At 37.5% G+C, this 23,109-nt stretch overlaps 1 protein-coding gene and 1 pseudogene across 7 annotated transcripts in view; one reads left to right on the forward strand and one right to left on the reverse strand.

Moving 5' to 3' along the window:
- CTNNA3 (catenin alpha 3) overlaps positions 1-23,109 on the reverse strand; it is a 1,671,697-nt gene that overhangs the window by 694,179 nt on the left and 954,409 nt on the right. The window contains exon 1 of one of the 7 annotated variants that reach the window (XM_049108978.1): positions 9,577-9,591. The exons of the other annotated variants lie outside the window; for them this stretch is intronic. The gene's annotated coding sequence lies outside the window, so the exon portion shown is untranslated. Of the gene's footprint in view, positions 1-9,576; positions 9,592-23,109 lie in introns of those variants that run through there. 7 annotated transcript variants of the gene reach the window in all.
- LOC125754945 (60S ribosomal protein L31-like) lies at positions 20,677-21,110 on the forward strand (annotated as a pseudogene).

Raw genomic sequence — 23,109 nt, forward strand, 5'->3', positions numbered from 1 at the left:
ACACTTTCTTCTTACTCACCCTAAAAACCCTAATCCCTATTGACTGTTTTTATTCAGATATACACGTAACATTTAATAATCCAAATTCTAAGACTTAGGACATAAGGAAGAAGCTATTATCTTCTAGAAACTTATATTCTTTTTTTAAAAATAAATTTATTTTTTATTGGTGTTCAATCTACCAACAAACAGAATAACACCCAGTGCTCATCCCGTCAAGTGCCCTCCTCAGTGCCCGTCACCCATTCACCCCCACCCCCTCCCCTCCTCCCCTTCCACCACCCCTAGTTCGTTTCCCAGAGTTAGGAGTCTTTATGTTCTGTCTCCTTTTCTGATATTTCCCACACATTTCTTCTCCCTTCCCTTATATTTCCTTTCACTATTATTTATATTCCCCAAATGAATGAGAACATACACTGTTTGTCCTTCTCCAATTGACTTATTTCACTCAGCATAATACCCTCCAGTTCCATCCACATTGAAGCAAATCGTGGGTATTTGTCGTTTCTAATGGCTGAGTAATATTCCATTGTATACATAAACCACATCTTCTTTATCCATTCATCTTTCGTTGGACACCGAGGCTCCTTCCACAGTTTGGCTATTGTGGCCATTGTTGCTATAAACATCGGGGTGCAGGTGTCCCGGCGTTTCATTGCATCTGTATCTTTGGGGTAAATCCCCACCAGTGCAATTGCTGAGTTGTAGGGCAGGTCTATTTTTAACTCTTTGAGAAACCTCCACAGTTTTCCAGAGTGGCTACACCAGTTCACATTCCCACCAACAGTGTAAGAGGGTTCCCTTTTCTCCGCATCCTCTCCAACATTTGTGGTTTCCTGCCTTGTTAATTTGCCCCATTCTCACTGGTGTGAGGTGGTATCTCATTGTGGTTTTGATTTGAATTTCCCTGATGGCAAGTGATGCAGAGCATTTTCTCATGTGCTTGTTGGCCATGTCTATGTCTTTCTCTGTGAGATTTCTCTTCATGTCTTTTGCCCATTTCATGATTGGATTGTTTGTTTCTTTGGTGCTGAGTTTAATAAATTAATTATAGATCTTGGAAACTAGCCCTTTATCTGATATGTCATTTGCAAATATCTTCTCCCATTCTGTAGGTTGTCTTTTAATTTTGTTGACTGTATCCTTTGCTGTGCAAAAGCTTCTTATCTTGATGAAGTCCCAATAGTTCATTTTTGCTTTTGTTTCTTTTGCCTTCGTGGATGTATCTTGCAAGAAGTTACTGTAGCCGAGTTCAAAAAGGGTGTTGCCTGTGTTCTGCTCTAGGATTTTGATGGAATCTTGTCTCACATTTAGATCTTTCATCCATTTTGAGTTTGAGTATGGTGAAAGAGAGTGGTCTAGTTTCATTCTTCTGCATGTGGATGTCCAATTTTCTCAGCACCATTTATTGAAGAGACTGTCTTTCTTCCAATGGATAGTCTTTCCTCCTTTATCGAATATTAGTTGACCATAAAGTTCAGGGTCCACTTCTGGGTTCTCTATTCTGTTTCATTGATCTATGTGTCTGTTTTTGTGCCAGTACCACACTGTCTTGATGACCACAGCCTTGTAGTACAACCTGAAATCTGGCATTGTGATGCCCCCAGATATGGTTTTCTTTTTTAAAATTCCCCTGGCTATTCGGGGTCTTTTCTGATTCCACACAAATCTTAAAATAATTTGTTCTAACTCTCTGAAGGAAGTCCATGGTATTTTGATAGGGATTGCATTAAATGTGTAAATTGCCCTGGGTAACATTGACATTTTCACAATATTAATTCTGCCAATCCATGAGCATGGAATATTTTTCCATCTCCTTGTGTCTTTCTCAATTTCTTTCAGAAGTGTTCTATAGTTTTGAGGGTATAGATCCTTTACATCTTTGTTTAGGTTTATTCCTAGGTATCTTATGCTTTTGGTGCAATTGTAAATGGGATTGACTCCTTAATTTCTCTTTCTTCAGTCTCATTGTTAGTGTATAGAAATGCCACTGATTTCTCAGCATTGATTTTGTATCCTGCCACGCTCCCAAACTGAAACTTATTCTAATGAAAGAGAACAGGCTATATATTTTTTTTTAAACTTCACATATTTCAAAAGAATAAACTTCATATATTTCATAATTAGTGGAAGTTAAATTAAATTGGAGCCAATAATACCATAGAGTTTGTAGAAAAGCTTTCCTAAATGTGTTTAGGTGTTTAAGTTTGTTGAGCTTGGAAAGTGGAAGGGAGAGAGAATTTTATTAAATATGAAATAAGAAGCTATTCTGGGGACAATAAATTCTAAAATGGAGAAAAAAACAATGGCAGAATGAAAGTTAAAATATATATGTAGGATCTCACAGGAGATATCTGCAACTACTTTTTGTCCCCATCCCTGGTAAAAAGGTCTGGAAGGGAATAGGACTTATATGACAGAAGAGCACAAGGAGTGTATTTTTTTAGATATTTGTGTGAAGAAGAAACAGAAAGCATGTCCATGGGTATCATCAAATCACATCACTTCTCTGATCATAAACAACCAACAGCTTTCCATGGGTTTCCGAATAAAATCCAAATGTTTCCCTGCCTATTCCTTCATCATCACCACCCACTGCTCTCATTATATTACAACCACACCAACTTTCTCTCTTATCTCAAACTCATTGTGCTCAAATGAAGAGGTTTGCATGGGGCTATTCCCACTGCTTGGAATGCTTTCTTCCCACTTCCCTCAATATCTCCATCCCTAGTTTTCATTAAGTTAGATCTCAGAGCAAATGTCACCTCCTCAGAGAGGACTTCTCTGACACTGCCTACAGTACCCAATTCACCAGTTACTCGTATAGCTGATGATAAAAGAGAATGCAAGACAATATGGGAGAGGAAAAAATGAGAAGTGTCTTGTCACAGGTAGGGTTTCACAGAATTTCCAATATGTGAGACCTAGTCCCACAAGCACAGCAGAAAGGGCACGGAGAAGGCAAAATCATATACATCTGCTTTTCCTTACCATTGTTTTAAAACTTTCAGAAATTCAGGGGTGCCAGGTGGCTCAATTGGTTAAGCATCTGACACTTGGTTTCCGCTCAGGTCATGATCTCAGGGTCATTAGATCAAGCCCCACATGAGGGTCATGCTCACCACAGAGTATGCTTGAATTTCTCTTTCTCCTTCTCCCTCTACCCCTCCCCCCTTCCTCTCTCCCCATCTCGCTCTCTATCTCTAACATAAATAAATAAAATTTTTAGAAAAAATAAATTAAACTTTCAGAAATTCAAAACAAAAGAAACAGGGCAGAAAGAATAGAAATGGAGAGAATACAAGGTCAAGGCTGGTGAGTATTAGGCCTATGCAAATTTGTAGCAGGGAAATTAGACAAAAGAGCCCTAAAACTTTATAAACCTTCCTTCCAAAATATGGAATACAGAGGTGTGCATGTGAGCATACATGTTCACATGTGTACTTATGTATGTGGTACATGTGTACAGTCACATGTTGAATGTGACAGAGTATGCATCAATGGCAGCTCTAGAAATAGGTTGTGGAAAGGACTTGGGTACAGCTTATATCCTAATAAACTTTACTTATGATACTGAATTTTGACTTTCATATGATTTCTATGTGTCACAAAATATTATTCTTTTTCATATTTTTCAACCATTTAAAAACTGTACTTAGGTTGCAAGACAGACAAAACCAGATGGCTTGAGCCTAGAAGGCCATTACTTGCCTCAGCTATAAAAAAATAGCATTCCAAAATTTATATCTTAGAATTTTAAGGGATCACAAAGAAATAAAGCATAATGAGAGTTGAGAGCCATAGGAAAGAATAACTTCTTACTACTATTGCCAACAAATAGAAAATGTTACTTTTAAATGTGGTATTTTCTTCTGGACCTCCTTATAAGTCATTTTAAATTCCTTTTAGAATTAATTTATTATTAATGTACACAGATTTTTTTCAGTATGAAAATTTTTCATTAAAGTGATTTTAAATGGAGGCAAAGAAGTACACTTGGCTATTTATTAACTACAAAATATACAACTGCTGAAGGGTCTATAGCACCTATAACAATTTATTACCTTGTTATCCCAAAATGTTTGGATATTTCAATATCACTGAAAAAAATGCCAGAGATATTTCAAGGGATTTCTTTTCCTTTCCACAAAAGTACATTTAATAGATTGCTATGAAAAGTTGGCCATATTATCTATTCTACTCAAAAGGGAAATTCTCCTTTTGGGGTTTGACTTGGCCTCACTGGCACTGTAGCTGGGAAGTAAAACACGCAAGGGTGGGATTCTCTGGAAATCAGGCAAATGTGGGTTTTGCTGCTTAAGAGGTATGTGTTTCCTTGGGCAAAATGGAGTCTTACTATTTCCTCTACTGAAAACTGGACCTTAGTTCCCTCACTTCTAAAGTAGAAACAGAAATTCCTACTTCTCCAGGGAAAAGAGATGTTTAATAAAGTGAAATAAAACAAGAAAATATGTGTAATATTCACATCGCCAGTATAATGTGCAGAATCTATTATCATCCTCAATTAGTCTTTATGATACAAGTAGGAATAGGTACAGCCTGACCCAGCAGCTGTATGTATGCCTACCTATAACAAGAATCATTCCCAGAGGGATCCCTGGGTGGCGCAGCGGTTTGGAGCCTGCCTTTGACCCAGGGCGCGATCCTGAAGACCCGGGATCGAATCCCACATCAGGCTTCCGGTGCATGGAGCCTGCTTCTCCCTCTGCCTGTGTCTCTGCCTCTCTCTCTCTCTGTGACTATCATAAATAAATAAAAATTAAAAAAAAAAAAGAATCATTCCCAGAATTTGTTTTAAGAAGTGATCCTGTAACACACGTATTGAGATAGGAAGACATAAGAAGGAAAAAATTGATTTTTTAATTTTGTTATTGTCCCATCTGATCTTAAAAACTAGATTCCTAGATTAAAAATCCATGACTTATTCATAGCATGAAACAGGACAGGTCTCCAGTTCTCAAGAGAACCAATGCAATGCAAATCCTGAGCTCTTTTTATGTAGTTCAAAACTACTAAGAATTTGCCCGTACAAAAATTGGGTGAAAGAAAAGTGGGGCAATTAAAAATATATTTTTCAAAAAAAAAAAAATCTTTTTCTAACTAGTTTTCAAGTACCCTTATTCCAAAATAGAGCAGTATCCTTGCCAGAACTCCAAGTCATTAAGAAGATGGGATGGCCCTGTCACATATAAAATATGGCCACTTCTGAATTATATCTAAAGATAATTAACATCTATGTGACATTTCAGAAATGTCAGGTACAATAAAGGCAAACAACTTTATCAAAATGGAAATCATACTTTTAGCATAAAAATGATAATAATATGAATTTCACTTCAGTTTTCAAGTGCAAAAAGCAATATTTGGTGACTTTTTCTAAACTTTTCTAGATGTCATCAGTATTTCAAGAACGGTTTTTTTTCATTTTATAATAAAGAAATGCTATCCACGACATCACTTTCCAGGCTTTCTGATAGGCATATACTCATGTCAGAAAGGAGATGGAAAACTGAAAATATAATATCTCATTATAAACTATTCACTGTTCAAGCCTCCAGGCTGGCAATATGTATTTAAATAATAGGTCATAAAAACCTCTTGGTACATAATGATGTAATAAATGTGAGAACACCTCTAAGGCTAACTAACTTATTTTCCCAATTGTTAGGTTACTCCCTGCTATGATCCCATCACCAAATGAAAGTTTAGGCATATTCCTTTGGGCAAAAGAAATAGTGGTAGGAAAAGAAAATTGTTATTTCTGGTTGGAATGAAAAAAACAGCCTTTTAATCATCTAAAGTGTTCTCTGTGGGTCAGATCTCTCTCTGTTTAGGTCAACTCAACTATAAAATTCTCAGAGTTTTTTTTTTTTTTTTTTTAAGTTTTCAACCTTCCAAGATACCTATGTGAAGCTGATAAAAAAAAATTACCTGTCTACAAAGTATACTAAGGAAATTAAGATTTCACTTATTGCATCTCAAAATGAAAACAAAAATCTTCCTATCAGAAGAAATTTAATTCTTTACCCCCCCCCCACAGAAATTTTAACATCAGAAAACAAAACTTATCTTTATTAGTCAGATGGAAATTTGGAGAAATTGCGCTGGGGTATGAAATAAACAAATGCTAGGAACAGTTATTATATACAATACACAAATAAATTAATCTTCAGAAAAAAATCCATGCACCAAATATGATGAGGATGTATGTATACATACATGTGTAAAGTGAATAGGTTTGTTTATCAAACCCTGGAAAACTACTGCAAAGGAGTCATTTCAGGGAAAATGGCAGAAAGCAAGTAGCACCTTATGTAGCTGACAGTTTGGAATTGTAGTATTTCCAATGGTCACAAGCTTTCAAAACACCAATGAACTTCTCTATGAATTTTAACATGAGTATGATTTAAAATTTATTAAGCTTTTTTAAAAGTCGCATTCCTGGTACATGAAAAGACATTGTCCTGAGACCACCTTTTTGAAGTAGCTTTCAAGACTTTGTGAAAGAATATTGTGAGGGATAAATTAAAACTGCACAAGAGAGCTATGTATATAAAGACTGCTAACCTATCGTGGTTCTTTGGTTCCAATCACATCATAAACATTGCTGGGCTGGCTTAAGACAACTATTCATTTAAAATAATGTTTTTATCTTTATAAACCATTTACTCTTTGATTTATTTATTTATTTATTTATGATAGTCACGGAGAGAGAGAGGGAGAGGCAGAGACATAGGCAGAGGGAGAAGCAGGCTCCATGCACCGGGAGCCCGACATGGGATTCGATCCCGGGTCTCCAGGATCATGCCCTGGGCCAAAGGCAGGCACTAAACCGCTGCGCCACCCAGGGATCCCTAAACCATTTACTCTTGTAGAATTTAACATATTGTGGAGTTTCAGGTGACTAATTTGACTGCCATTCAAGCAAATCAGCTTCTGATTTTGAAAAAGAGAGATATAGAAGATCCAGCTCTTTTTTTTTAAACACATCAGAATGAAGTTTTATTTTATTTTATTTTTTTTAATTTTTATTTATTTATGATAGTCACAGAGAGAGAGAGAGAGAGAGGCAGAGACACAGGCAGAGGGAGAAGCAGGCTCCATGCACCGGGAGCCCGACGTGGGAATCGATCCCGGGTCTCCAGGATCGTGCCCTGGGCCAAAGGCAGGCGCCAAACCGCTGCGCCACCCAGGGATCCCCAGAATGAAGTTTTAATAGGTGCTCATAATAGGTGCTCACTTAAAGGTGCTCATAATGTTCTTAATGTAAAATCTTCCATGTGAAAAGAGAAGTGACCTACCAAAAATTGAGCTTTCCATAGCTCATGTATTATTTTTCTCTGCAAGTGCCATAGGCAATTATGCTGAAAAATGGTGCTCCTGTTAACATGGCCATCCCACCTCTGAGGAGATTTTCTTCCTGGAAAATTTAACCAAGAATGTGATTTGATCTTATAATGTATATATGCTCTTAGTCCTTTAATCTATCACCTACGTAATATACCCTTAGGTGGCATCAGAAGTGAAATCTGAAATGCTTATGGCACCAATTATAAGAAATGTTAAGTAGCATTTCAGATGGTGTGGGAATGGGCAGATTCTTGCTTGAGATTCATAATTCTCATCAGTAGCAGAAATATGTCACTCTCAGGAGATAAAACTATACTGAAATAACAGAAGAAATTGTCCAGAAATTGAAAAAGTAATTTACCTATGTTGCAAAATCTTATGACAAAATGGAACCCTAACAAATTGATGTGTATTGATATCAGGCCCTTAAGCCTATATTGCTGAGAGATAAAATATGAAAGACAGAAATTTAGATATAGAACCATTATATTAGATCCATGATTACATTAGCTAAAAAGAAAAAAAGCTCAAGAGATAGAGGAAAACATCTAAGAAACTCATCAAGATTTATGCTTCAAGCAATGTACTGATATCTGTAGTATATCAAGACATAATAAAAGCATTATTATTCTGCTGGATCATTTTAAGAATTCCATTTGTTTATAAATCAAATAAAAATTAACTGGATTGGCTTAAATAGGAGAATAATATATTCTCATACTTCATATATGTGTTTTTGTACATGTATACACACATATGTAGACACATACAGTCACATACACAATATACCCTATACACAATACACACATTACACAATACACACAAAAACCCATTTGAAAACACCAGCGACTCTTCTAAACACTTTGAACCACATGGTGAGAATCAAACCAAGATTATAGGCTTGAATTGATGTCAGTATAAAAGAATATTCCAGGGTACCTGTTACAAATCCTTGTAAAACTGAAACCCATATCTTGGTGATCTACAATAGAAGCTATTTCCTGCTGCAGCGCAAGAGAAGCAGCAGTGAGGAAAAATTGAGTCAGCTAGGTTATCAGGCCAGCCTGAAGGTAATCATGTCAGAAGCAAGTCAGAAAACATTCAAGGATAACACACATGAGACAGGGCAACTTCAGGCCTGGAAACTATGACCAATGCCTCTTCGATAAATTTCAGAAGGCTAGCAATTTTAAGCTAAACGTAAAATGATCTGTAAAACCATATTGAAAAATTATGATGAAAAAGAAATACTACACATAAAAAGTCCTATAATCTATTACGTTACTTTTAAGAGGAAAATTCTACCACAGATTGAATGTTCAAACAGAAAGGAGGTTATCAGGGCATGTGAATCCACATTGTTTTCTTGCTGATATGTTGTGGGGGAATAGAGTGGTTCTGATTTATTTTAAATGTATGTGTATGTGAACTAATTATAGTAGTGAAAAGATATGTCCTAGTATAAATTATGAATTTTATAAGCTACACCTTATACTTTTGCACGTTGCAAAATAAACATTAGAATTTAGGAATGTTCTTTACCTAATTCTATACTTGTGACCTAGAATACTCATTTTGTACTGGAGCAGAAGCTACGTACACCTCGGGCTTAGAGAAAGGAATATAATGCCCTTATACAGCATGTGATGTAGCTAATTAATGGCATTCTCCATTTTGTTACTTTTGTTTTTTCTGCTTTACCATACGTTCTTAGTTTTATTGGGATATAATTGGCATAAAATAAAGTGTTCATATTTAAAGTTTGAAGTTCAACATTTTACATGCAGACAACCAATACTTCCAGGACCATTTTTTGAAATAGTTATCCTTTTTTCATTGGATTGCCTTTACGCTTTCTTTGAAAACCGGTTGTACACATACATATAGATCTATTTCTGTACTCTGTTCTTTTTTGTTGATGTTTTTCTAAGCTCCTTTTAATATTACACTATCTTGATTAGTGTAGCTTTATAATAAATCTTGAAATCATGTATTGTTAATACTCCAATTTTGTCCTTCCTTTTCAAAGTTGTTTTGGCTAGTATTGATCCTTTGCATTTCCACATAAATTTTTAGAAATAGTTTTTTTCCAATATCTATAAAAATGCCAGCTGGGATCTTTGGATAAAATTGCATTAAATCGGGGGCGGGGCAAGATGGCGGAGGAGTAGGTGCCTCACCTCCCCGGCCCCACCCACTTACCGAGATAACTTCCAAACCATCCTGAAAACTTACGAATTCCACTTGAGATTTAAGGAGAGAACAGCTGGAACGCTACAGAGAAACGCGTTTTTGCTTCTAACAAGGTAGGAAGACGGAAAAAAAAAAAAAAAAAAAAAGAATCCAGTGGGGGAGGGGCCGCGAGGAGCCGGGCTAAGGCTGTGGTGAGAGCCTCCCGGAGAGGAAAGCCCGCCCCCGAGAAGCGGGAACTTTAAAAATCCGCACTGGATTCTTCCCGGATGGAAAAGCGATTAGCAGGGAAATCGAGCAGAATCGCTGGATCTGGAGGGGCGGTGGAGCCTCCAGGTTCCCGGAGTCCCTGAGAGAGGAAGCGCGCCCGGGAAGACGCGCCGCAGACTGTGGGCGGAGCGCGGTAAAGGCCTGGAGCGCGCACGCGCGGGGCCTCAGGGAGAAGCCGGTGGGTCAGGCGGGGGCTCGGGCGGAGCGGCTGCGCCTGCTGCCTTCCCGCCGCGGCCACAGGAGTGTGATTCCAGCAGCGCAGGCCCCGGACCCCAGGGCGCCGGGGGACACAGCCTACTATCCTGCGCTCCTGCCGATGGGAGGAGGCTGCGAGGGCACAGGACGGTGAGGACGCTCCTGCCGCCGGGCGCCCCGAGGTTGTGCAGGTCAGCGCCCCCACCCCGGGGGGCACCCAGGCCAGTGCGGACTGGGACACTGTGGTAGTTCGTGCGGGAGCTGACCCCAGAGCTGGGGAGCTGGCTGCGGGCCGGTGGTGGTGGTCCTCCTTGTTCCACCCTGTGCCTGGGAGGGGCGGGGCCGCCAGGGAACAGAGGCCTCAGGGGGTCAACAGCTCCCACTGAGCCTGCACCCAGCGGGGAGGGGGGGGGAGAGGCAGCTCCCCCAGGTGCACACACGAATCAGCACAGCAGGCCCCTCCCCCAGAGACCAGCTGGAAGGACGGGGAAGAGCAAGTTCTCCACCGAGCAGCGCTGGAAAGCTCCAGGGGCAGTTGAGGGATTTACTACATAGAACCAGAGGATACCCCTCCTTTTTTTTTTTTCTTCCTTTTTTCTAGTACAACTCAGTTTTGTTTTGTTTTGTTTTGTTTTAAGATTTATTTATTTATTCATTCAGAGAGAGAGAGGCAGGCCCCATGCAGGGAGCCTCACCCGGGACTCCATCCCAGTCTCCAGGATCGTGCCCGGGCTGCAGGCCGCGCTAAACCACCTGCCACCGGGGCTGCCTACAACTCAGTTTTATATTTGACTGTAAATTTCCAATTTTTATTCTATTTTCCTACCTTACCTACAATATTTAACATCTCTTCATTTTTAAGTTTCTTCCTTTTTGACTTTCATATTTCTACAATTACAGGTCCTAGATATATTTTCCACTTCTAGATTCCCTTCAACATACTCAATTTTGGGAGATGTACAAGATATGGTTTTTTTGCTTTGTTTTGTTTGTGTTTTTTGTTTTCTCTGCCTCATTTTGTTCTACAATGGCAGAAGTTAATACCTTCTAAAACATGACCAGCATGCACCCGGAACCAAGTGGTATACCGTGCCTGTGAAATTCCCTATTCCCATTCTGCCCCCTCTTTTATCTCATTTATGTTTTGGTGGTCAGTGTTGGGTCCCTCTACAAGTATTTCTGGTTTATATAAATTTGGGACTGAGCATCTTCTAACATACAGACTTAGTATACTCAGAAACAAGAGAATCACCCTCTAGAACCCCTCAGGTAGATTACATTCTCCCTCCACTACAAATTTGTCACCACCACCATCTCCCAGTCCTCCCCTTTTTTCTTCTCTTTTTTTTTTTTTTTTTTCAATTTTCTTTTTTCTTTTCTTTTTTCTCTTCTTTAGGATTGCTGGCCTTTTATTTTTTACTACTTTGTTTTAAAATTTGTTTTTCACTTTCATGGTCCCTTTGTATTATTTCATTCTGATCTTTGTTTTCAATTTCTGGTCTCTGAACTCGGCAGAATCATCTGGGGTGAAATTTACTTAGGTCGTAGTTGATATTCTTGATGCAGCCCACTCATACAGCCACTCTGCACTGAGCAAAATGACTAGAAAGAACTCACCACAAAAGAAAAAAAATCAGAAACAGACTCTCTGCCACAGAGTTACAGAATTTGGATTACAATTCGATGTCAGAAAGCCAGTTCAGAAGCACAATTATAAAGCTACTGGTGGCTCTGGAAAAAAGCATAAAAGAATCAAGAGACTTCATGACTGCAGAATTTAGATCTAATCAATTAAAAATCAATTAAATGAGATGTAATCCAAACTGGAGGTCCTAATGACAAGGGTTAACAAGGTAGAAGAAAGAGTGAGCAATATAGAAGACAAGTTGATGGCAAGGAAGGAAGCTGAGGAAAAAAGAGAAAAACAATTAAAAGACCATGAGGAAAGGTTAAGGGAAATAAATGATAGCCTCAGAAGGAAAAAAGCCTATGTTTAATTGGGGTTCCAGAGGGCACTGAAAGGGACAGAGGACCAGAAAGCATATTTGACCAAATCATAGCTGAGAACTTCCCTAATTTGGGGAGGGAAACAAGCATTCAGATCCAGGAGATAGAGAGATCACCATCTAAAATCAATAAAAACCATTCAACACCTTGGCATTTAATAGTGAAACTTGAAAATTCCAAAGATCAAGAGAAAATCCTTAAAGCAGTGAGAGACAAGAGATCCCTAACTTATATGGGGGGAAGTATTATATCAACAGCAGACCTCTCCACAGAGACCTGGAAGGCCAGAAAGGGCTGGCAGGACATATTCAAGATCCTAAATGAGAAGAACATGCAGCCAAGAATACTTTATCCAGCAAGGCTCTCATTCAGAATAGAAGGAGAGAGAATGAGTTTCCAAAATAGGCAGAAACTGAAAACTGTGTGGAGGTTCCTCAAAGAGTTAAAAATAGAACTACCCTATGACCCAACAATTGCACTGCTGGGGATTTACCCCAAAGATACAGATGCAGTGAAACGCCGGGACACCTGCACCCCAATGTTTATAGCAGCAGTGTCCACAATACCCAAACTGTGGAAGGAGCCTCGGTGTCCTTCGAAAGATGAATGGATAAAGAAGAAGTGATATATGTATACAATGGAATATTATTCAGTCATTAGAAATGACGAATACCCACCAGTTACTTCAACATGGAGGGTATTATGCTGAGTGAAATAAATCAATTGGAGAAGGACAAACATTATATGGTCTCATTCACTCGGGGAATATAAAAAATAACGAAAGGAATTATAGGGGAAAGGAGAGAATCTGGGTGGGAAATATCAGTGAGGAACACAGAACATAAGAGACTCGTAATTCTGAGAAATGAACAAGGGGTGGTGGAAGGGAGATGGGCGGGGGGATGGGGTGACTGGGTGATGGGCACTGAGGGAGGCACTTGATGGGATGAGCACTGGGTGTTATACTATATGTTGGCAACTCAGACTCCAATAAAAAAATATACCAAAAAAATTGCATTAAATCTATGGGTTGGTCTGGGAAGAACAAACACCTTAACATTATTAACTCTTCTAACCAACTTATATCTCAAGGTATTTAGGTTTTATTTCATCTCTCTTGGAAATGTTATATAGTTTTCTGTGTATAGGCCTTGTTAATTTGTCAGATTTATATTTTGTAGTTTTTATATTATTAAAAATAGTTTTGTTGTTTTAATTGTTTCCTAATTTCCTTTGATAGAATAGATACAACTTAATTTTGTATATTAGTCTTGTATTCTAAAACCTTGTAAAACTTTCTTTAGTTACAATTTGGAGGATTAATAGATACTATATTTTCTACATATATAATTATGTCATTTACACAGCTTCTTCCTTTCCAATCCAGATGTCTTCTATTTCTTTTTCTTGACATACTTCACTAGATACAGCCTCTGGTATAATGTTGAATAAAAGTGGTAAGAGTGGACATCCTTGCCTTGTTTTGTATCTTAGAAAGAATCTAGTATTTCAGTATTAAATATGTTTACTATAGGCTTTTCATGCCTGCCTCTTATCAAATTGAAGAAGTATCTTTCTCTGTCTAGTTTTCTGATAGTTTTTATTAAGGACGGATGTTGAATTTGGTCATCATGCTTTTCTTGTTTTTTCCATTGTGATTATCATCGTTTTTCTTCAGTTTTTTGGTGAATTTGAATGGTGAATTTACACGAAATTTTTAAGAGTTTATTTATTTGAGAGTGAGGGAGAGAGAGCACGTGCACAAGTTGAGCACAAAGGGCAGAGGGAGAAGGAGAAGCAGACTCCCCTGCTGAGCAGAGAGCCCAATGCAAGGCTCAAACCTAGGACCCTGAAATCATGACCTGAGCCAAAGGCAGATGCTTACCTGACTAAGCCACACAGGTGACCCTGAATGTTTATATTTAAATCAACATTGTATTCTTAAAATCAATTCCATTTTGTCCACTTGTATTAGCCTATTTAGACACCTTTTGATTATATTTTCCCATATTTAAAAAAAAATGTTTAGGGAGCAAGGGAAGATAGCAGAGTAGGAAGACGCTCATCCCACAGATATACCTAGATGAAAACCATATCAATGCAACTAATCCATACAATAAACCAATGACTGGTAGAACAGACTCTGCATGGTTAAGATTAATTGTAGAGAGGAAGTCCACACCAAAAATCTCAAGAAGGGCATAACCCTAGTCGGGAAGCAAACTAACCAATGAGACTAACCACAAATGAGAGGGACATCACAAGTGTGGGAGAAGGAAGAGAAACAGATCCCACATTGAGGACCCCAGACATAGGAGACCTGCACTAGGAAGTTGAAACTTCATAACATTTAGCTTTGAAAGCCAGAGGGGCTTAACTTCATGAGTTTTACAATAAGTGGGGCTTAACTCTGGGAACTTTAAAAACCAGAGGCTAGCTCTGGAAGAATCAGAAGGCAATAGGAAACTGAGTGCCTATGCTTAAAGAGATAGTGTAACAAACAACCTCTCCAAGATACAGCATAGAAGCAGCAGTTTGAAAAACAACTAAAGTATAGAGGATGATTTATTTACTAATCTCAAAACATGTGCTGAAGGAGCAGAGATCTTCAGGAGACTTCTCTGAGAACAAAAGAACTGGAGGGTGCCATTTCTGTCCCCTGGTCCCCAGCCTAGATAACTGGACACCTGTGGAAAATAGCTCAAACACTCTCAAGATAGCTTATTAACACTGCACACTTTGCTCTTTCATTCTTCTATGGATTTAAAACATCCAATCTATATCACTCAGCAGGAGTCTCACTAAAGCAGATCTGGCCAGATCTCATCCTATAAGCAGCTCCAACAGTGACCAGCACCAATCCAAACTGACTCTTGCTCTGGAGAGACAGGAGGATAGCCATACATACCAGTTTGATTGCAGTCCCAGGAGTAGGTTGGGGGCAGACATCTGATCTGACAGTTATCCCCACCCATCAACAAAAACATCACAAATGGCAGCCCAAGGAAAGATCCCTGTAGTCCAGGGTCACTGCAACTGCAACAGACAGGCTTGGGACAGACATCTGATCTGACTACAGTCCTCACCCACTAACAAAATCCTCTCAGGGATTTTGGAGCACAGGAAGAGTGCTCCACAGTCCTGGAAAATGAGCAAAGAGTATCTAGTCTGACCTAACTACAAGCCTCAGGTGGCTCTGATTAGCTTCTTAACAAAACAGGGACCAAATTTTGCCCACAACAGGCAAAGATGGCCATGGTAGCCCACTGGACTGAAGGCAAGTGTGGCTCAACCACAACACTGGAGTACATACAACACATATAAGAGACACCCCTGTAGTGCCTGGTTCCGATGAACAGGGGACATCACACTACAGAGATCTACAGGATTTCTTCATAAGACTGCTACTTTCAGGATAAGGAGACATAGCTGACTTTCCTAATACTAGAAACAAACACAGAGTTATACAAAGTGAAAAGACAACAGAATATGGCCCAAATAAAAGGACAGAACAAAATAACAGCAAGAGAGCTAAATGAAACAAGACAAGCAATATGCCTGATAGAGAATTCAAATAGCCATAAAGTTAGTTACTGGACTTGGGAAAAGAGTGGAGTATTTCAGTGAGACATTTAACAAGGAAGGAAAATATTAAAAAAGAACCAATCAGAGATCAGGAACTCAATATGTGAAGTTAAAATACACTAGAGGAAATCAATAATAGACTAGAAAAAGCAGTACAGACTAGTGAGCTGGAAGACAGTAATATAAAGCAACCAAGCTAAACAGGAAAAAGAAAAAAATTAATAAATGAGAATAGCTTAAAGGAATTTGATGAAGTCATGAAGCATAATAACATTCACCTTATAGGAATCTCAGAAGGAGAAAAGAGAAAAGGGGGGCTGAAAATTTATTTGAAGAAATAATAGCTAAAAACTCTGCTAATCTGAAGAAGGCAGCTCACATCCAGATCCAGGAGGCATGGAGAACTCCCAAGAAAAGCTACACAAGGAGGGCCATACCAAGCCACATAATAATTAAAACGTAAAAAGTAGTACTAAATAGAGAATTTTAAAAGCAGCAAGATACAATAAAATAATTAGATACAAGGGAAAGCCCATAAGGCTATCAGCTGATGTTTCATCAAAAATATTTCAGGTCAGAAGGGAGAAGCATGATATATCCAAAATGCTGAAAGGAAAAAAAAAAAAAGTCTACAGCCAAGAATATTCTATCCAGCAAGGGGATCATTTAGAATAGAAGGAAATATAAATATAAAGAGTTCCCAGACAAACAAAACTTAAAAGAATTTATGACCACTAAACCAGCCCTACAAAAAATTTGAAGGGGACTCTGAGTGGAAATGAAAGGCCATAACCAAGAGCAAGAAAAGTAGGTAGTACAAAAGCAGTAATATAAATTTAACTGTAAAAATCAGTTAAGGGACTAACAAAATGATGTAAAGTATGACCATATATCTAAAATGGGGGTGGAGGGGTGAGGGAGAGGAATAAAGAATGAGTTCAAATTTAAGCAACCATCACCTTAATAAATACTGCTATGTGCAGGTGTTATACACAAACCTAATGGTAACTACGGATCAAAAACCAGTAATAGGTATGCAAAGAATAAAGAAAAAAGAATCCAAGTATATTGCTAAGAAAGCTATCTAACTGTGAAAGAAGAGAGCAATGGATGAAACAGTAAAAACTGAAAAAACAACCATAAAACAAGTAACAAAATGGCAATAAATATAGAGTTTTCAATAATTACTCTGAATGTAAATAGACCACATACTTCAATAGAAAAGACATAGAGTGATAGAGGGGATTTAAAAAAAAAAAAAAAAAAAAAGGAGACCTGGGGCACCTGGGCCACCTTGTGGCCACCGTCCCTGCATTTGCTCCATGTTTCCCAGTTTGCCAAGCACAACATTACAGTTTGGAAAATTCTCGCAAAATTGTTTTAATACATGGTCTGTAAAGAGCAGTTTAGTGGCATTTCAAACAATTGACCTTGACTCTCTAGCTTAAGTATCAACCTTTGGTTCAGGTCATGATCCCAGGGTCCTGGGATGGAGCCCTGCATCAGGCTCCCTGCTCAGCTGGGGGTCTGCTTCTTTCTCTCGTCTGCCTCTCCCCCGCTCATGCTTGTGCTCTCTCTCTCTCTCTCTCTCTCTCTCTGAAATAAACACAATTGAAGAAGAAGAAGAAGGAGGAGAAGAAGAAGAAGAAGGAGAAGAAGAAGAAGAAGACACCCATATATGTGTTGCCTACAAGAGACTTATTTCAAGCCTAAAGACATGTGCAGATTGAAAGTGAAGGGAGGAATCATTTACTATGCAAATGAATATGGTAAGAAAGTCAGAGTAGTAATATTTATATGAGATAAAATATACTGAAACAAGGACTATAACAATAGACAAAGAAGAACACTATATAATCCTAGCAGAACAATCCAACAAGAAGATACAACAATTGTAAATATTTTTGTATCCAAAATGGGAGAACTCAATTACATAAAACAGTTAATAACAAAAGGAAGTAAACAGTAGTAATACAATAATAGCAGGGGCTTTACACTGCTTTTACATAAATGAACAGATCATTCAAACAGGAAACCAATAAGGAAACACTGGCTTTGAATGACACACTGGACTAGATTGATCTAATAGATATATTCAGAGCATTCTAACCTAAAACAGTAGTATACACATTCTTGTCAAGTACACATGGGACATTCTCCATAACAGATCACAAATTAGCCACAAAACAAGTCTCAACCAATTCAAAAAGATGAAAGTCATGTCATGCATCTTTTCTGACCACAATGCTATAAAGCTAGAAATTAGCCACCAGAAAAAAATCTGGAAAGAGCACAGATAAATAGAGGTTAAATAACAAGTTACTAAACAATGTATGGGTCAATCAATAAATCAAAGAGCATGTAGAGAAAAAATAAAATGAAAACACTATGGTCTAAAATCTTTGGGATGCAGCAAAAGCAGTTCTAAGAAGGAAGTTTAGAGCAATATAGGCCTATATCAAGAAGTAAAGCAAATCTCAAATAACCTAACCTTACAACTAAAGGAGACAGAAAAAGAAAAACAAAGCCCAAAGCCAGTAGAAGGGAGAAAATAACAAAGATTATAACAGAAATAAATGAAATAGAAGACTCAAAATAAAACAAAAGACAATAAAACCAGGACCTTGTTCTTTGAAAAGATCAACCAAATTGATAAACTTTTAAGCCTGACTCATAAAACAAACAAACAAACAAAAAGAAAACAGAGATTAAATTTATTTATTTAATTTATTTATCTGTCTCAAATAAATAAAATCAAAATAAATCTCTCAAATAAATAAAACCAGAACTGAAAGAAGGAGAAATAACTGATGCTATAAAAATACAAAGGATTATAAGGGAATGTTATGAAAATTGTATGCCAATAAATTGGACAACCTAGAAGAAATGTATAAATTCCTATAAACATACAAAACTGAATCAGGAAGAAATAGAAAATTTGAACAGACCAGTTACTAACAAGGAAATTGAATCAGTAATAAAAAACCAAACAAAAGTCCAGGACCAGATGGCTTCACAGTTGAATTCTACCAAATATTCAAAGAAGAGTTAATACCTATTATTTTTGAACTATTCCAAAAATAATAATAATAATAGAAGAGGAAGGTTCATTCTACAAAGACAACATTACCCTGATGCAGATACCAGACAAAGATACTACAAAAAAAGAGAACTATAGGCCAATATCTCTGATGAACATAGATGTAAAAATCCTCAACAAAGTATTGGTAAACCAAATCTAATAGTACATTATAAAATTCATTCACCATTATCAAGTGGGATTTATTCCAGGGGTACAAATTTGGAAGTCAATCAATATGATGCATCACATTAACAAAAGGATAAAAACCACATGATCATTTCAATAAATCCAGAAAAAGCATTTACAAAACACAACATAAATTCAACATAAAAACTCTCAACAAACTAGGTTTAGAGAAAACACACTTCAACATAATAAAGGCAATATGTGAAAAATCCAAAACTAACATTATATTCAATGGTGAAAACAGAGTTTTCCTCTAAGGTCAGAAACAAGACAAGAATGTCCCCTCTTCCCACTTTTTTGCAACATTGTACTGGAAGTCCTAGCCACAGCAGTAAGGTAACACACCCAAATTGGTAAAGAAAAAATAAAATTTTCATGATTTGCAAATGGCATGGTATTAGAAAACCCTAAAGAACCCACCAAAAAACACTAAAATAAATGAATTTGGTAAAACCATAGAATATAAAATCAATATACATAAATCTGTTGCATTTCTATACACTAATAATGAAGTGTCATTTATAGTGGCAATAATGAGGAGAAATTAAGAAAACATTCCCATTTACAACTGTACCAAAAAGAATAAATACCTAGGAATAAACTTAACAAAGAAAGTGAAAGACCTGTGCTCTGAAAGCTGTAAAACACTGATGAAAGAAATTGAAGATGACACAAATGGAAAGATATCTCATGATCAGGAACTGAGAGAATTAATATTGTTAAAATGTCCATACCACCTAAAATAATCTTCAGATTGAATTCAATCCCTATCAAAATACCAACAGCAGGGTGTCTGGATGGCTCAGTCAGTTAAGTGCATCTTACTCTTGATTTTGGCTCAAGTCATGATCTCAGGGTTGTGAGATCAAGCCCCATGTCAGGTTCTGTACTGGGTGTGGAACCTGCTTAAGATCCTTTCTCTCCCTTTCCCTTTCCCTCTGTCTGTCTCTCTGTCTCTCTCTCCCTCTCTAAAAAACAAAAACAAAACCAAGATCATTTTTCACAGAACTGGAATAAATAATCCTAAAATTTGTACGGAACCACAAAAGACCCTGAATAGTGAAAGTAATCTTGAAAAAGAACGAAGCTGAAGATCCCACAATTCCAGATTTCAAAATATACTGCAAAGACGTAGTAATCAAAACAGTATGGTACTGGCACAAAAATAGACACATAGATCAATGGAAGAGAATAGACAGTGGAGATATAAACCCACAACTGTCTGGTAAATTAATCTATGACAAAGGAAGCAAAAATATACAGTGGAAAAAAAGTCTCTTCAACAATCGGTGCTGGGAGAACTGGACAGCAACACTCAAAAAAATTGAAACTAGACCACTTTTTTACCCGATACAAAAAATAAACTCAAAATGGATTAAAGACCTAAACGTGAAACCTGGAACCATTCAGTTCCTTGAAGAAAACATACATGATTATCTCTTTGACATCGGCATAGAAACATTTTTCTAGATATGTCTCCTTTGGCAAGGGAAATGAACAAAATTAAACTATTGAGACTATATCAAAATAAAAAGCTTCTGCACAGCAAAGGAAACCATCAACAAAACAAAAAGGCAACCTACTAAGTGGGAGAAGATATTAGCAGATGTGACATCCAATAAGGGTTAATATCTAAAATATATAAAGGATTTATACATCTCAGCTTCAAATAAAGCAAATAATCCAATTTTGGGCAGAGGACATGAATAGACGTTTTTCCAAAGACAGCATACAGATGGCCAATAGTCACATAAAAAGGTGTGCTTAAGATGTGTCTCGCTTTCCAACTAGGGCCCGGTAGAATGGCTCCTGCAAAGGGTGGCGAGAAGAAGGGCCGTTCTGCCTGCCATCAATGAGGTAGTGACCAGAGAATACACCATCAACATTCACAAACGTATCCATGGAGTGGGTTTCAAGAAGCGGGCCCCTGGGGCACTCAAAGAGATCCGGAAATTTGCCATGAAGGAGATGGGAACTCCAGATGTGCGCATTGACACCAGGCTCAACAAAGCTGTCTGGGCCAAAAGAATAAGGAATGTTCCATACCGTATCCGTGTGCGGTTGTCCAGAAAACGTAACGAGGATTAAGATTCACGAAACAAGCTCTACACGCTGGTTACCTACGTACCTGTCACCACTTTCAAAAATCTACAGACTGTTAATGTGGATGAGAACTAATCGCTGATTGTCAAATAAAGGTATAAAACTGAAAAAAAAAAAAGATGTGTCTCAACATCAGTAATCATTAGAGAAATGCAGTTCAAAACTACAATGAGCTATCACCTCACACCTATCAGAATGGCTAAAAATAAAAAAATACAAAAATAACGAATTTTGGCAAGGATGTGGATAAAAAGGAATCTTGTCACTGTTGGTGCAAATTCAAGCTCATACAGCCACTGTGGAAAACAATATGGATGCTCCTCAGATAATTAAAAATAGAATTACCATATAATCAGTAATTATATTACTGTATATTTATTCAAAGAAAACAAAAACATTAATTCAAAAAGATATTTGAACCCCTATGTTTATACTACAGCAGTGTTTACAATACCCTAGATACGTAAGCATCCCAACTGTCTGTGGATAGATAAATGGATAAAGAAGAGATACACACATGCACATGAATATCAGCCATAAAAAAAGTGAAATTTTGTCATTTGCGGCAATATGGAAGAATCTAGAGAATATAATGCTAGGTGAAATTAAGTCAATAAAGAAAGACAAATGCTATATAATTTTATTCATCTGTGGAATTTCAGAAACAAAGCAAATGAACAAAAAAGGAGACAAACAGAAAACCAGACTCAAATATAAAGAACTCATGGTTACTAGTGAGAAGGGAAGTAGGGGATGGGTGAAATAAGTGGAGAGGGTTAAGAGTACACTCTAATTTTTTTAAAAATCTGTAGTGAACAATAAAAATAAAGTTTGGATTTATATTCATAAGAGATACTGGTTCACATATTTCTCTTTACAAGGTCTTTGGTTTTGATGTCAGGATAATATTGGCCTCAGCTAATGAGTTGGGATGTATTTCCTCTGTTGAATTTTCTGGAAGAATCTGTATATATTGGTAGCATTTCTTTCTTACATGTTTGGTAGGATTTGCCAGTGAAGCCATCTGTCCTGGAATTTTCTATGTGGGAAGGTTTTAAACTACAAAGTCAGTTTCCTTAATATGTATAAGACAATCAAATTATCTTTTTCTTCTTGAATGAGCTTTAATAGTTTGTATCTTCCAAAGACTTCATCCATTTATTCAAGTTCATTGACAAAAAGCTGTTCATAAAATTACTTTATTATCCTCTTACTACCTGTATACTCCCTCATTTCTGATATTAGTAATTTGTATTCTCTCTCGTCCTCCTCTTCATCTCCCTCTGCCCCCACTCCCCATCTCCCTCTCTGTCTTGATAAGTCTGGCTAAAAGCTTATCAAGTTTACTATTTTCTCAATAAACTAGCTCTTGGTTTCATTGTCTTTACTGTTTTTCTGTTTTCTATTTCATAAATTTGCACTATATTATTTCTTTTATTCTGCTTACTTTGAATTTAATTTAATTTGCTCTTTCTGGGAACCCTGCAGCGGTTTAGCGCCTGCCTTTGGCCCAGGGCGTGATCCTGAAGACCCGGGATCGAGTCCCACGTCGGGCTCCCGGTGCATGGAGCCTGCTTCTCCCTCTGCCTATGTCTCTGCCTCTCTCTCTCTGTGTGACTATCATAAATAAATAAAAATTTAAAAAAAATAAAAAAATAAAAATAAATAAATAAATAAAAATTTAAAAAAAATTTTGCTCTTTCTTAGTTTCTCTTTTTTTTAAATTTTTAATTCTAGGGTTGTTAACATCCGGTGTTATATTAATTTCAGGAGTGCAATCTAGTGACCAACAATTCCATACATGACTCAGCACTCATCAAGATAAGTGTACTTTTAATCCCCTTCATCTACTTTACCCATCCTTCCACCCACCTCTCCAATGAGACCCACTTCTTTGTTCTCTTCAGTTCAGTCTGGGTTTTTTTTTTGTTTTGTTTTGTTTTGTTTTTTGTTTTCACTCTCTCTTTTTCCCTTGTTTTTGTTTCTTAAATTGCACACAAGAGTGAAATCATATGGTATTTGTCCTTCTCTGATTGAGTTATTTCTTTCTTAGAATCTTAAGGTAAAGGGATCCCTGGGTAGCTCAGCGGTTTGGCGCCTGCCTTTGGCCCAGGGCA

Source organism: Canis lupus, chromosome 4 (assembly GCF_003254725.2).
Source record: "Canis lupus dingo isolate Sandy chromosome 4, ASM325472v2, whole genome shotgun sequence".
Lineage (NCBI taxonomy): Eukaryota > Metazoa > Chordata > Mammalia > Carnivora > Canidae > Canis > Canis lupus.